Source organism: Aphelocoma coerulescens, chromosome 2 (assembly GCF_041296385.1).
Source record: "Aphelocoma coerulescens isolate FSJ_1873_10779 chromosome 2, UR_Acoe_1.0, whole genome shotgun sequence".
NCBI classification, from domain to species: Eukaryota; Metazoa; Chordata; class Aves; order Passeriformes; family Corvidae; genus Aphelocoma; species Aphelocoma coerulescens.
The window spans coordinates 82,736,569-82,749,339 of record NC_091015.1 but is presented as its reverse complement, the minus strand read 5'-3'; positions in this window follow the sequence as shown (position 1 = coordinate 82,749,339).

Below are 12,771 nucleotides of genomic sequence, written 5' to 3'. Positions count from 1 at the left end.
ATGAAGTCTTCCTGAGCTGGAAATTGATGGTAGTGTTCTCCACATTTTCGCAATAAGTGCCTCTAATGTTACATACAAAACTTTTGAAGGAAATATCTTTCTTCTTCAAGAGAAGACAAGACAAGAGAAGACAAATGTCTTCAAGACATCTCTTTAGATTTGAAGTAGTTTTAGAACAAAGCAAAAGACTCCAAAAAGCACTTAGAGGCTGTAGTTGGTCTCAGTACAGCAGATTTTGAATGATGATCCAAAATCCCTTTTATACTTGAAACATGATGTTATCTGGAAGCAAGGAGAAATGCTCTGATAGATTCACATTATTAAATGCACAGCAATGCCTTCAGTTATGCCTTTAAGAGATGTGTGGAGTACATGTTATTAATGTAATCCTAAAGTTACTCAGTTGCTGTTAAACTGATCCTATTATACAGTGTCTTTATTGGGGCCTCCTTCATCCTCAGACTTAATTCTGTGAAGAACTTGGTCCTGATGTTATTAATAATACCCTGTGTTGTTTATAGGCTTGCATAAGAATTGCAGTCTCAATCCTACTGGAAGGACTCTCAGAAAATATGCCCTTGGGCATAAAATCTTCATTGTTCATCCAGAAACTACCTTAGATTTTAAATTAATATTCTGATCCCTTTCATCATATCTCAACTATCCTAAAGTTTTCCCTTTGGATAAAATACTTCTGTTACTTACTAAAAAAACACTTAACATGTCATAGGAACCCTCTTCTACTACTACAGATGCTCATTGTCATATAAGCCAGGTTATGAATTGATCCTGCTTGGCTTTTTTCTTTTTTTCTCCCTAATGGTTCTGTTTTCCTAACTCTTTTCCATATGTTAGCTCACTCTGTGCATTTACAAACACATTTTCAGATCACCCCCTTCAAGTTTTTAATGTAAAAGTATTCCTCTGTTCTGCTTTTACTGCTTTTGCTCCCTTGCAAATATTGTTAATTTTTTGCAGATATTAGCCTTCATGCTTGGTCTATTTATGTATTTGTGTATTTCTGGACTGCCATACATCTGAGTTATACTAGTCATCCCCTGTCTGTATGGTGGGGTTGCCTTTGCTCAACAGCAAAATCCCACCTAGTTGCTTGCCCTTGCCCCATGAGTGGGATGAGGGGAGAAAACAGGAAGAACAGGAATGAGAAAGCTTGCAGGTCTGCATGAAAACAGGATTATCACTTACTTATCACTATCACAGACAAAACAGACTTGATTTGGGAATAATGAACTTAATTTATGCCAAATTACAATGTTTACTTAGGGATTCAGCTGGTGGGAAAAAAATACAAACACTGAAATAACACCATTCTACCTCAGTGCTTCTTCTCAGCTACAACCTCACTCCTTCACTCCCAGCTCCTCCTCCTCCCCCTGAGCAGTGCAGGGGGATGGAGAATGGGGGAGCTGCGTCTGGTTCACACCAGCTCCTCTCTGCCACTTCTTCCTCCCCACACTTTTCCCTTCTCCATCCTGGGGCTTTCCCATGGGCCACAGGGAAACACCTGTCCCAGTGTGGCTGAGGGGCTCGGCTGTGCCCTGCCCTGGGGCAGCTGGAGCTGCTGGAATTGGCTGTGTCAGGCTCAGGGCAGCCCCCCAGTGCTGCCATCATTACCAGGGCACCTGTTCTGGGCACAGCATGGCAGGGGACAAAACTGTCAGCAGCATGTCAGGTCGAGTCACACCACTCTGTACATTAGGTAAGTTTCACAGAAAACTCCTCACCTAAATCATAGGCCTCTTTCATGTCCACAGTGTCTCTTTTGTGTTTTGATATTTTTCCCTGAGAGGAACTAATCAGCACAAAATGCTCCCTTTCTTGGGCTCTTTCCTGCTGAAGAGCTCTCACTCTAGAGGTTCAAAATCTGTTACCAGCTTCTGAATTAATGTCTTTGAACGTTGTGCTGTTGAACCCTATCTTATTTCTATTATTTCAATCCTCTAAGCTATCCACTTTCCCTAACTGATGCTCAGAGTGTCCTTTATGTACCACCGAGTTCTGTCCCTGGCACATCCCTCTGGACACAGCCCTGCAGGACCCACAGCTGAGGCTGCATTCCCCCTGTGAGCAGGGGGTCCATTGTAAAGCTTGCTTATGTTGAGCCACGCATTGATAAAAAGTCATTTACATTGTCTTCCAGCTGGCCAAAAGAAAACCGAAAATCATGTAGGTGTGCAATTTGCCGTACTTTAATATTTTTGAAACAAACCTGCAGTAGCTTATTGGAGATTTATTCTTTGTAAAAGGCAGTGGGTGAGTAAACAAACAGAAGTCCAAATACATTTGGAGCGACTACCAGCAGAGCATAAACAGAACACTTCATTCTGGCAATAATCTGCAGTAACCGTTTTGAAGTGCAGAGGAACTAAAACATATTATGAACATATAATATTTGCTATAAAAACATCTTCTCTTGCATCATCTCTGTGCAGTTGTGAGATTTCTTCTCATGCAAGCTCAGATCATGCAGAGTTCAACATACACCCCTCAAGTACATCACAAAAAACACCCAGTGAGGTTTCTAAAGTTGTATTCAGTACAGCCTGAAAGCTGATTTATGAAAAAAATGTCAGGCTTTGTTTTCTGCAGGAAAGGAGAAACAAAAGAAGCTGTCTGAATTTAAAAAATAAATAAATAAACTGCTACCATTGAGGTAGTCACTTTCCACACATTCCCAATTTAGCCTTTTTCAAGTGAGTCTGGAAGCTTTCTGGAAAACAGGAACTATGCAGATATCTGTCCAGAGATTTAAATGCCTGTGCAATTCTGATTGACTCCAGGGTTTTTACATTAAGGCATTGAAAGTCCTCTTAGAGTGTACACCATACATTATCACTGATTCTTCAAATTCTCTGAATACACAAGCAACCACAGTAAAACTGGAAAAAAGTCCTGGCTGAAAAAACCCTTCATCCTTCCTGGATGAAGACAAAGGCAAATAATGCAGGTTGGATAAAAATAAATCTTTACTTATTATTGTAAAGTTTTTGCTGGGGAGATGAGGTGGATATAATTTCTTTCCTATTATTATTATCTTCGGCTTCACCCAAGGAAGTACAGTGCTCAAAATAATACAAACAAACCTAATTACCCCTCTAAGACAAGGATTGTGGTTCTCCGTAAGAATTGTCTCCTGGTCAAACAGGATGTTATTCCATGCAATATTAAAGGTATCGCTGGTAGAAATTCTCCTTATTTGTACCTGTGCACACTGGTAGCAATCAGTTTGGGACTATCCACCACCAAACAGCTGCCCAAGGCAAAGGAATGAGATGGTGAATCTTCTGAGGGGTCAGCTGAAGCAAGAGATGACCCATTTTCATTGTTTTTCAAACAACTTCTTTCAGACTTGAAAATCTGCTGGCATATCAGGAATGCAATACCCAACATTTGGGCATTTCAAGGGAGATTAAACTATGGATTTGGACTGTAAATTCTGTTCTGGCCCCAGCATGGAGAATCCATATCTGTGAAGTATTCCTTCAGGAAATCCCATATTTGCCACTACCTTGGAGGAACCAGGTGACCCAGGCTGTTTCCTTCCCTGAAAGCAATGGATAACACTTGTCTGGCTAAGGAGAATGGGGCATTGGTAAAAACTCAGAGGCAAAATCTGAGCAAACTAGTTTGATTTTAGTTCAGGTTATTTTCTAAAGATGATTTAATGCTCTTACAGGCCTCTGAAGGGGCCATGTTTCACATATATCTTTGTACCAACTTCAGAAGTACTGTCCCTGTAAGAGCTTTGTCAGTAATAAGACCTGCGCTAAAATGAAAGGAGTGTGAAATTTTATACACCCTGTGCATGTCATAAAATACATATATTTTTAGCCAGATACTAGGTAAGTTTTAAAAAGGCTTTAACTACTTCTGAATACCAGCCATAGAGAACTTAATATCTCTGATTTTGGATGCCACAAAGTTAGGATTCTCTGTCTAGCTAAATATCCTGAATGCTCAAATATCCTTTGAGTATTCAAATATTGTGGTCACTTTATGAAACCTCAGTCACTTCTGCCACATGCAGTGCCTTAGCTATCAAACACAGAATTACAAACAGGGCACCATGAGCCATTCCCAACTTTGAAGATTCTTTTGATCTCAACAATTTTAGCTCTGAAAGAAATGTCTGCATGTGAGCCAATGGTCATGATGGTCTGCATAGAACTGAAATGTTCATGATGCTTTACACCACATAATTTGGTTGTATGCAGATATTGAAAAATGATACCGCTAATGGGATGAAGAGTTCATTTCTCCCTTCAAATAATTGTGATTTTTTGATTTGTCTGTGGGAGTCAAATCCAAGAAGTAAATAAGATGCTGTCTTATTAAGTGAAATTTAGATAGGGGCTTTTAGAGGCAGAGTGTAGGAAGCTGTTTTAAAGAACCAAATGAAGTTGACTGATGAAAAAGCTGATGGAATCCTGGACTACATCAAAAGCAACATGGTCAGCAGGTGATTCTACTCCTCTACTCTGCTCTGGTGAGATCACACATGGAGTGCTGCATCCAGCTCTGAGATGCCCAGCACAGGAAGGACGTGGACCTATTGGAGCAAGTCCAGAGGAGGCCATCAAGATAATTAGAAGGATGGAGCTCCCCTCCTGTGAGAAGAGGCTGAGATAATTGGGTTTGCTCAGCCTGGAAGGGGTTTGGGGTTACCTAATTCTGACCTTCCATTACCTGAAGGGAGCCTACAAAAAAGGTGGAGAGAGGCTTTTTACAAAGGCATGTAGTGACAGGACAAGGGGTGATGGCTTTAAATTGAAAGAGAGTAGATTTAGGCTAGATATTAGGAGGAAATGCTTTATTGTGAGAGTGGTGAGACACTGGAAGAGGTTGCCCCAAGAAGTTGCGGATGCCCTGTGGCTGGAAGTGTTCAAGGCCAGGTTGGATGGGACTCTGAGCAATCTGTTCTAGTGGAAGGTGTCCCACCCCGTGGCAGAGGGGTTGGAACTAGATGGTCTTAAAGGTCCCTTCCAACCAAACCATTCTATGATTTTATGACTCTATGATTTATCTCCTTTCTAACTGGGATAAAATACACACGTCCCCTGTACTTCTACTCCAAATGAGCTGTCACTTCAAATAAATAGTTAATAACTGTGAAAGTAGCTTTTTACATGCAAGAAATATTAAACCAGTAGGTGACACTTTATTTTATCTGCATTATCACTGAGCATTGTAGTTTGCAACCACAGAGATACTCCGGGAAGAGCTATCTCTTCAAATTTCTATATTTTAACACTGCCAGCATAGCCACCTGTCACAGAAGTAATTACAATTGGTTTCAGTGCTTCATCAATCATGGAGCTTGATCTCAAACATGGAAGGTTCGCCTGCCATCTTCATCCATCTTTTGCTTCAATCTTGTGATTGCTATTCAAATGTTGGGACACTCAAGGGATGAAAGTGTAGGTCCTTAATGGAATGGTCCTTAATGGAAAACTTTAATTTACTCTGAAAAACATAAATTTTAACTGCCATTTAGAAGGATATTCTGAGCTCAGGAAATTCCAAAGAGAGATGCTCAGGGAGCTGAGCAGTTCCTTGTATCTCTGGGTAAACAAAAGAAAGCAGAGTTTTGAATTTGTGTTCTACAATCTTCCCCCCACAAGATATTGTGGATATAGCAGGTTAGCCAGCCGGTGCCTGATGATACACTGTGAAAATGTGTCTTCATAAGGCCTCAGTTTTCCTGCAGGATATGAAAAGAAGTAAAATACATTCGCAGCCTTTCTTACCTTTCTTTGTTGCTTTAAGAAATAAGAAAATAATTTTTCTGTGGAAAAATGTAATTTACTACAAAATCATTAAGTGCTTATTTAAGTCAAGAGGCTCTGAGTTACTCTTGGGCTATATTCTTGCCTTCTGAGCTTTAGTTTCTTAACCTGAATACTGTAGTCATCATATATTCTTATCTTCATTCCCCTAAATAATATCAGTGAAACTTCCTGATTTGCTGTGTCTGCTGCCTAATGAAGGAATTCAAAATGCAGCCAGGAGTTATGATGTGTCTTTGGGATCCCTCTTTTCTGTTGCAGTGCCTTCACTGATGGCCAGGAAATCTCAGCTGTAAACATTAACTTCCTAATGCTGATGACGGGGGCAAGAAAAGACATTTGTATGTGTTCTTTCATTCATTTTCTGGTTTAAAGCCATCAAACATCTTTCTATGACACTGTTGCTATAACCTCTGTTTTAACAAAAGAGCAGCCTCAAAAAGATTGGATGTGATTTAGGTAAAAAATTAACTAAACCCACCTCATCAGAATAATATTGCTTCTATAAATCTGACAGGTACTTAGGCTCACAGTGAATTGCTAGCTGTACAGTAAGCTATGACCTGGTGGCTCCAACTTCAGCTTATAGCACTCTTTGTTGTAGAGGCCATTTTCTGTTTTAATGTCATGAAGGAACACATGAAGGTGATACAAGGAGGTAAAACTTGGCGTATCTTTCAAAACACATGCACTCTTTTTTCTTATTGGATGCTGGGACTGCAGAATGAAGATTCTGTATTTTTGCTTTTTTTTTTTTTAATAATATTTTCCCTTTTATTAGCTCAGGTTCTTAAAAGGGTTTAAATATCCTGGAATCCTCTAATTAGAAGGGCAAAAACACATCTGAGAGGGAAACATTTTTGTAGGCCAGGTAACTCTACCTTAAGTCTCTTGAAATACTGCGTAGAAAATCTTTGTACCTGATTGATCTTACCTTATAATTAATTTATCTGTGTTTCATTCTCACTTTTTCAGAATGAGTGTTCTGGGGTACTAATGTGAGCAACAGCAGTTTCAGGGGTGAGAACTAATTTAGAAATGCCAAATGTTTTAATGTTAGATGTTAACTGCATCATAAGTTGCACCCTCAGGAAAGCTGAAAGAGCTCTGGTTATCGAAGAGTTTCCTGGGAAGCAAGTCCAGTGCCTGACAAACAGGAGCAGAAGCTGTTCTTTGACATCAGACCTATAAAGCTTCTTAACTTATAAATCCCTCCATCTAACTCTCTAGCCATAACACCTACTAAGCATAAAACCAGACCAGACAAAACAAAAAACCAAACAAAACCAATCCTATCTGTCACATGTTTGTACTGAGATGGCAAACTTTTGGCACACAGTTTAAACATTTTAATTCCTGAGAGGTAGTATGCCAGCAGAAAGAAAACATTCCTGTGTCCTGTGCTAGGTGAAGAATTTCACTCTGGTTGTATTAAACAGCTGCATTTCTAAAAGAATTCATTACAAAGCAGCATATCTTTTGGCTCACATGCTTAGTTTCTTGGGTGACACCTCCAGACTTTTCCATCATTCAACTTGTGTTGCCCTCTCCAAGCTCTACATCTACCAGGAAAGGAAAGGTGGCCACCTCTTCAGTAGGTGACACTGCAAAGACGGTGTTCTCTTGCTGCCTATCCTGACTCACAACAGAAAATTCCTAAAGCATAACCCTTGGTGATTAAGGCAGCTGGAGATACTGTTTTATATGCCACAGACACAGTATTAGTTTAATGAGTTTGCAGTTCAGGGCAATGGTCAATTCCTTTTTCAATTACATCTCTGCAATACCAATGAAATAATGAGAGCAGCAACATTTTTTAACAAAGAAACTGATTTTTAAAATCTGTTTGAAAAAGAAAATGTGTGAAGTTGTTTTCTTTTTTCACAGGCTTTGCATGCTTGAGGAATAGTCTGGCTTTATAGTAATCCTGCAAGAGACTGTGCAGTCCCTCTCAAAAATGTCCCTCTCAAAAATTTGGCAGTCTTAGCTGAGATCTCTAAATGACTGAGAGGAATTGCAGTTTTAGGATCCAGGTGATGAATGATTTTCACAGTTTCGTGTCCTATGAAATATAATACGCAGAGCATTTGTCAGTGAAACCGGGGAGGTCTATCAGCTCCTGAAGGACTTTTCAGTCATGCTTCCAGCCTATTACTGTGCTCCAGAGATCACATAATGCTTTGACATTACCAGTCCAAATAACATAAGATGAGCTTCTGAGCTTCCATTTATTGTTGCTCTATAAAGGAAACACAGACAAAATTTAGTTCCAAGGTAAATGTTAAGATTAAATGGCCTGAAATTAGTAAGGATTTCAACTTCTGAAAGGGCTGATACCTAAACAAGTTGAACAATTAAGACAGTATAAGGAATGTGACTGTAATCTCTTGTGCTAGAAATATTCAGTTTAGAGAAATTTACTTACTTAAATTTACTTAATTTACTTACTTTGTTACAAAAGTTCTGATATTTAACCGGTGCTAATTTTGGTAGGTACAGAACAATAAAACACTAGAAATAAGCAGAAAAACATCCACTTTCCTATTTACAGATAGTTTAATAATTGCTTCTAATGAGAACCTGGCTTCGAATTACACTAAAAAATGTACTTTGCTGAAATCTACCCTCAAAATTAATTTTAAAAGAAAGGTTACAATGCAACTTGATTCAGGAAATATTACCTATTTTTCTAGGGTGTCCTTTGCACTGCTTTTACTGGTTAATTTACTTGGCTGCCATTAGCATCCACATTTTCTTTGCTACCATATCTGCAGCATTTCAGAGCTTCAGCATTTCAGAGACCTGACAAGCATTTTAGTTACATTCTCAACATACTCCCAGGTGCTACCTACAAGAATCTTAGTAGAGCCAGAAGTGCAAAAGTAAGAAACACATTTCAACTTTCAAGTAGTTCCTTTATTTATTAGATTTTTGGCCATAACATCAGTGCAATTTAGAACTCTTGCTGCAACAGCCCTATGGGGTTGTGTTGTTGACTAGAATAAGTCTGCAGTAGATTATTTTAAGTATATTGCATGAATCTCAGTTGTTCCAAAAGCATCATCACGTCAAATCTGTGCTCATCTGTTTTGGGATATTGAAGTCTTCAACAATTTTCAAGCATATCTGAGGGTTTTTTTTGTTTAATACAATCTTTCCATCCCTGCTCAACCCCAGGGATGTGAGAGCTCTGCAAAACTTTCCTAGTGATACAGCAGATTGGATAAGTGATCCCACAAAATTATGACCACTTTCATGTGATTTAGCCCTCCTTGTGTCCTATTTCTTGTCTGTAAAACAAAATATAAAATAGATTAACTGCTCTGCGTGTCTATTGAGAGTTTTATTTAACTTCATTTTATTTAAAGAGGAAATATTTGTTACATTACCTCCCAAATCCTGCAACCATATTGGAACTCACTGTACTAAGCACTTTACAGAGGTACAATAGACAAACTCCATCTCAAAGATTACTTTTAGAGTAAATAATATATATATATGTCATAGGTTAGCATGCATATATATATATATATATATAAAGTAGTTGTTATTAGTACTGAAACAGTGGAAGCTGAATTTCTTTGAAATTTCATATGCTATTGCAATATTTTCCCAGGAAATTAAAATAATTTCACTGAAAGGTATCTCCATCTCCCCCCTCCCTCTCTGTCTTTCAGAAATCTCTGCAGCTTTTGGGGTAGGGGTGATTAAAGCATCGACAGGGAAACCCAAGAAGTTTTCTTTTCTTTAATGGTAAGAATCAGAATGCTTCATCTTTGCATCCCAACGCATTATGGAAACCAATGAGAAAGGCTATTGCTTTATCTGCTTTTCTTTAGTTTTTGAGGAACATTTATGCAATACTAGTGAAGGAGCAGTGGAAGGAGGAATAACAATATATATTTAGACATTATAAACCTCCTTGTGAAAGTCTTTGGTCCAGTTCTGGTCTCTTTGTAGTGGTTAGGAAACCTGAGCTGACTTTGACAAAGTATGGATTTCACCTCTGACATTTAAATGCCACTGTTGTCCACATATTGTTACTGGGAATACAGAAAGTGCATTATAAAATGAGAATAACCTTTGCATCAAGGTTTTCATCCCAATTGCAATATTCTCTGATGACATATCATCATTTTTTCTTTTCTTTTTAATGTCAGAGTGACCACTTGAAAGACCCCAAAGGTCCAGGTGCTATTTGCACAAGTTTCTACATGATCATAAAAATCAGATTCTAAACACTCCTCAGAAACCACTGCCTTAACCTTCCTTTATCTCTTTTTCTTCATATGATTTATTCTTCCCCAACATGTTGGACTGTATATCACTGACTGTATACTGTTCTTTCCTCAACAATTCTTCCTCTAAATTTTTCCCCATATTTCTGTTCATCCCATCAGAGGTTTCCTTTCCTGGGAGGAGCTGAGCATGCTTAGCTGGAAGGCATGGTTGGACAGGCAGGAGAGCAACACTGCAGCTGGGGAGCATGTTACAGCTCAGGTGTGATGGAGAGAGGGGCAGGTTTTTGGCTGAGGAGAAGGGGTTTGATTCACTTTTCGTAAAGGTGCAGAGGGAATAGCGCAAACTGTGTTGCAGCTCAGGAAGGCACGGAAAAGTGGTGGTGAGAGCAAGTATGGGAAAAAGTAGGAGGTAGTTTGTTGCCAATTCTTTCACTTTTTTAATGCATCTTGTGCAGCAGAGCTGTACATTCTCTGTGCCAAAAGGTTGCTGTTGTTATAAAGCGCACTTTGAAGTGTGACGAAGAACAGGATCTTCAGAGACTGAAAGCTTTTTCCAGGAGTTTCCCATAAAGAAAGGTGCAGATAGCATCACTTCAAAGCTCTGGCTAGCTCTTCACAAAATGCTGCCCACCACAGGCTGCTTTCAACTACATAAACCCAAGCATGGGGAAAAAATTTCACTCTTATGACTAGCTTTTTCATGGATTCTTTGGGTTTAGTTGAAAAAGAAATGTTTTTCTCTGTCAAATTCTGTAAGTACATTAATGTTCTTCTGCTTTCACTACCTTGTATCATCTGAGGTTTATCTGAAGTTACTTGCAAAAGAATTTTCGGTGTTTGCCAGAAAAAAAATTTAAAAAGGCCTATTTTTCAAAGCAGTTTCCTGTGATATTAGAAAACAAAACATTAAACATTGATTCAAAGTTCAAAGCTGAATCTTTAGACAGCACCAACAAATACAAATTATCACAAATGCAGCTTCTCTTTGGTCTGGAATGTCCTTTCATGTATTTTCAATAATATTCCTATTTCAAACAGGTGAATAGTTACATTTTGAATGCATTTTCTGTTAAAGGAATCCTGTGTTGCATGGTCTTGCTATATAACTTAGAACCACTTCTAAAAAAGCCTAGATTTCTTATGAATGGGTTAAATTCCTGCTTTATTTGAATATGCTGACTTTATTAGGTTTCATTTACATCAGTATCTCTGTATTAAAAATAAAGAGTTTGGTTTTTTTAAGTTGTAATATTTCTTAGATAACAGAAAATCAATACTTAAGGAAAATAAATGCAATTCATCACATCTATATTAGCTTTATTTATTACTATGAGAACATGTATATGAAGGAAATATTTAGAAGTTGTTTAGACTTTTCAAAAGCTTTACAGTGAAAATGTAACAGTGATTTTAGGCACTTTCATTGTGCATAGTGCAAAAATCATAAATTTGTTGGAAACAGGTAATTTTGGAGTATGCACAGGAATTAATAATATGTGTAAGGTGTCAGTGAAATGTACTGCAAGAGAAAGCCTTCTGTGCTTTTTCTTATGTTGCCATTGGGTGAACTCTCCTGGCTTTGCTAGCTAATTAAAGATGATTGTTAAGTGTAGTTTCTTAGGCTTGGCCGTGGCAGAGGTGGAAACATCAGCCTACACAGAGATGACATGGCCTGGCTCGAGTGCAGCAAAATGGACTCCCAGGTCTCTGGTTGTCAAAAGACAGGTCTGCAGCACCACTAAGCTGCAGGTAAATGTGAACCACAATGAGCCTTTGGCAGCAATACTAGGGAACAATAAGCAATTTACGTCCTAGACAATTGTCTCTCATAAGTAAATTTTTGCTTATTGCAAACTGAATAATCTGAGATCTTTAGATCAAAGTGATAATGAGGATTCAAAACCTTTAAATTGTACCCTGACAGTGGATATATCTCTAGGTAAGTGAAATACAGCCACAAATACTATTTCATCCTGATGACAACAATAACTCTTTTGTGTCACTCAGGTAGGAAAGCTCAGGTGTGTTACTAGAGTTCAGGACTAGGTACCAAAGTTTGTCTACATGCAGTTGGGATGTTTGAGACCTGTTTGTTTGGGCACTAATTATTTTTTTTTTCTCTCGCTACAGGTTCACTAACTTACTGCAGATATTTGGTATTTGCTTTATATTTGAAACAAAATTTACAAATAGAAGAACTGGATATTGTTTACATTACTTGCATAAGGGAAGAATCAAGATGGAGTAGTGGCATTTGAAATGCTTTTGGAGGATTTTAAGTTGAAGAAGATTTAGTCTTCCTAATTCAAATTCAGAATTTCATTGAAGGACTTTTAGTGGGGTTTTTTCTCTCTTTTTTCTTTTTGCCTGGCAATCACATCAGATCTTTCTACTCAGAGCTCATCCTACCTATTATTATCTTGATCCTCCTCTCTGATTAAAGTTTCCCTGTCTATGACTTTCAAAAGTCTTTGTAAGTTATCTTTCAAGTGAGTCTCACTGCTGGTTCTCAAATCTGCAGACTGTCTGGACAGCTGCTCTAAGTTTCATACATGCTCTCTGAAGCTTCCTTGCATATGAAAAAGTTATTCTTTGTACTCTAAGGAGACTTATTATTTCATTTATTTCTGAAAAGAGAACAGCATATAGCAAAGTGACTGACAATTGAAGACTGGGGTGTTAAGCAGAGGGCCGGTTGGAGGGGCTGGAAGAGAAGGAGTTGG